Source organism: Zea mays, chromosome 10 (assembly GCF_902167145.1).
Source record: "Zea mays cultivar B73 chromosome 10, Zm-B73-REFERENCE-NAM-5.0, whole genome shotgun sequence".
NCBI lineage: Eukaryota > Viridiplantae > Streptophyta > Magnoliopsida > Poales > Poaceae > Zea > Zea mays.
In genome coordinates this window covers 28,144,342-28,147,800 of record NC_050105.1, presented here as the reverse complement: position 1 = coordinate 28,147,800, position 3,459 = coordinate 28,144,342, and positions in this window count along the sequence as shown.

The window sequence follows — 3,459 nt, the reverse complement described above, 5'->3', positions numbered from 1 at the left end:
AAGACAACATACTAACACCCAACCAACCCCACCTATGTTTGCCCAGAGAGCCGGTGGTCTTGCACCGGCTGCCATTGATATAGTGAGGGAAGAAATAGCCGGGGCGTTCCGAGATAAGCTCGGAGTAAGCATGGTCCCTGGGGGCAATCATATCGAAAACCTTATGACAGCCGATTTGATCACCACCCGTACCCACAGGGAACTAGGATACCCAAATTTGCAAAATTTTCGGGTGATCAAGGAAAAAACACGCGCAAACATATAGGCCAGTTCTTAGCACAATTGGGAGAATTGGCCGACACAGACGCATTTCGCGTACGTTTATTTTCATTATCTCTAACAGGAACCGCGTTTGCATGGTATGCCGCTTTACCTCCTAATTCCATTTCATCATGGGGGGATCTAGAACAAAAATTTCATGATCATTTTTTCTCCGGTGACTATGAGTTGGATTTGGTAGATTTAGTGTCATTGCGACAGGCAAAAGATGAATCGGATAATGATTACATCCGGAGATTCCGAGATACAAGAAACCGATGCTTCCAAATTCATTTAGCAGAAAAACAGCTAGCAGGATTAGCCTTTAATGGTCTACGATATTATTTAAAAGAAAGATTAGAAGACATCCAATTTTTTACACTAGCACAGTTACACCAGAGAGCTTTGGCTTGTGAAAGCCGGAGCAAAGAAACTGCTAAAACAATTCATCACAACGTACATATAGTAGAATGCGACCAAAGTAGCTCAGATGACGAATCAGCAGATGTGTATGCTGCTGAAATGGTTTGGCCAAAGCAGGCCAAATCTTCGGCTTGTTCCTCCTTACAGCCGGTTCAAAAGAAACAGCAAGAGGAGGTTAAGTTTACGTTTAATGTTGGTAAGTGTGATAAAATATTTGACGAATTACTCAAAAATGGCAATATTAAAATAAATCACACTGTTCCATCCGCCGACGAGCTAAAACGTCGTGCATACTGCAAGTGGCATAACTCATTTTCTCATGCCACTAATGATTGTAATGTGTTTCGGCGACAGATTCAATTGGCCATTAACGAAGGACGATTGAAATTTCAGGAAATGCAGGTGGATACAGAGCCCTTTCCGATGAACATGATCGACTTCGAGGGCAAGAAAGTCCTGGTTCGGCCAAACACAGCCGATAAAGGCAAAGGCAAAGAAACAATCATCGGCGATGCTAAAAAGGCCGATGGGGATTGTAAAGTTTCTTGCAGGAAAGTGGTGGACGAGAAGACTCCCAATGGAGGGGAGACTCTGAAGGTGACCATCACAGCCTCTAGCACTGGGGGGCAAGCGCAGACGGGGAGACAGTTGTGGGAACCCATGCTGCGCATCGCGGACAGTCCGCCATCTAGACGCGGACGGTCCAACGCTTCTCCGGACGGTCCGAAGAACTCCAGCAGACGGTCCGACCGTGCTCAGAACTCGCAGCGGCCACATACCTTCAAACCACGACGACCAGAGATAGGTACGTGGAAAACAAATACATTTAAAGTAGTTGGTCGGCTGGTCAAGCCTGGCCCAACTTTCGATCAATTGTTGTCTAAATACGTGAAAAAGAAGGCCGGTCCCAGTGACCGGCCAGTAAAGCGACCCCGCTCACCCATTCATGAGCAACGTCAGGTCAGGCCGATTGGACCACCCCATCAATCGAAAGAAATGAAAGGTCATACTGTACAATTGAGACCTAACATACCGACATGGACACCTCCACCCCCTTATCCGTCTATGCCATATCCATACACATACTTATCTCCACCATATGTCCCAAATCAAATGTGGGGCATGCCACCATATCCATTTGGGATGCCACAGTACCCCGCCTGGGGGCACCCCAAACATATGTTTTTGACAGGATGGCATCGCCAGTACAAGACCGATTGAGCGATGCTGAATCCGGTCACCAGGCACAGGCCCAACAAGATTGCCGGACTACTCGGCCTCCAAGGCCGACCAATTCGGCAGGGGGGCATATACCTGCAGCAACTCAAAGAACAACGAAAAAGGACATCATCAAAATAGGCACTGCAGATGTTGTCATACAGGAAGACAATAAAGGGCCGATGATTTTTGGCGAATCGGCCAACACAACCAAAAAGGATCCGGCTACCATCAAAACAGCCGATCCAAAATACTCCATGCCTCGATGGTGCCCAGCGGGATTGACACGGTCCCAAAAGCGGAAATTACAGCGCCTAAGACCAAAGGAGAGCCAGGAGAAGGAGGCAGAAAAGATATTCAATGACACACATCCACAGTACCCGCCACCACAAAAGAAATGGAGACCAAAAGCCGTTGAGGAAAAACAAACGGCTACACTTGTGCAGCACCCTGCAGATATGGCAGATAGCTCGACCAGCAAGGCTGGTCAATCTGCATCAGGCACGGACCATCCGGCCCCTGCGCGCGGACCGTCCGTCCTTCACCAGGAAGCCTCCAGACAACCTGCACCAGGCGCGGACCGTCCGGCCCTTCTGTGCGGACCGTCCGCCGTTCGCCAGGAAGCCTCCGACGACACGCCGACATCAATGGAAGAGGATGACCTGCTGGGAGAAGACCTGGTCGACTACGAGGCTTCTCCAGAACGCCCAGGTATGGATGTAAATATTATTACATTTTCCGCCGATTGTACTATTATCGGCGACGATGAACCTGTTGTTGCCCAGTTTGATTTTGGTCCTAAAGAAGCCGCCTTTACTAAACCAAAGGAATCGGTAAATCATTTAAAGCCGCTCTTCGTGCGCAGTCACATTGATGGGATACCGATTGCTAAGATGTTGGTAGATGGAGGGGCGGCTGTAAATCTAATGCCTTATTCATTGTACAGAAAATTAGGTAAACAAGATGACGAACTTGTCAAGACCAACATGACCCTCAGCGGTGTTGGAACTGATAGTTTGATCAAAGCCAGGGGAGTCACATCCGTTGAATTAACCATCGGGACTAAGACCCTTGCTGTTGCATTCTTCGTCGCTGATGTAGAAGGAAATTACAGTTTAATCTTAGGCAGAGATTGGATTCACGCCAATCAATGTATACCTTCTACATTACATCAAATGTTAATACAATGGGTAGGCGATGACGTAGAACAAGTACATGCTAATGTATCGGCCTGCATCGCTGTGGCCGATGCCCCTGTACTCTGGACTTATGAGACTGCTACATGTCTCACAGGAGTAGATTTTTCTGATTATCAATTCATAAGTATAGATAAGAAAGGTTTCATTCCTGTAATGCTAGAGCCGATGGAGAATTGGCTAAATCCTAAATAAAGTTTAAATGACGAATACACACAAAGTTCATGAGTCTTTGATCACGGACAGTTCGGCTTCCAGGGCCGGATGGTCTGGTCTTTCACGAAAAGGTTCGGACTCTAAGACCGAACATATATCACAGCAAAAGGATAGTATTACGGATGATCCGGTCCCCGAGACCGGAAAG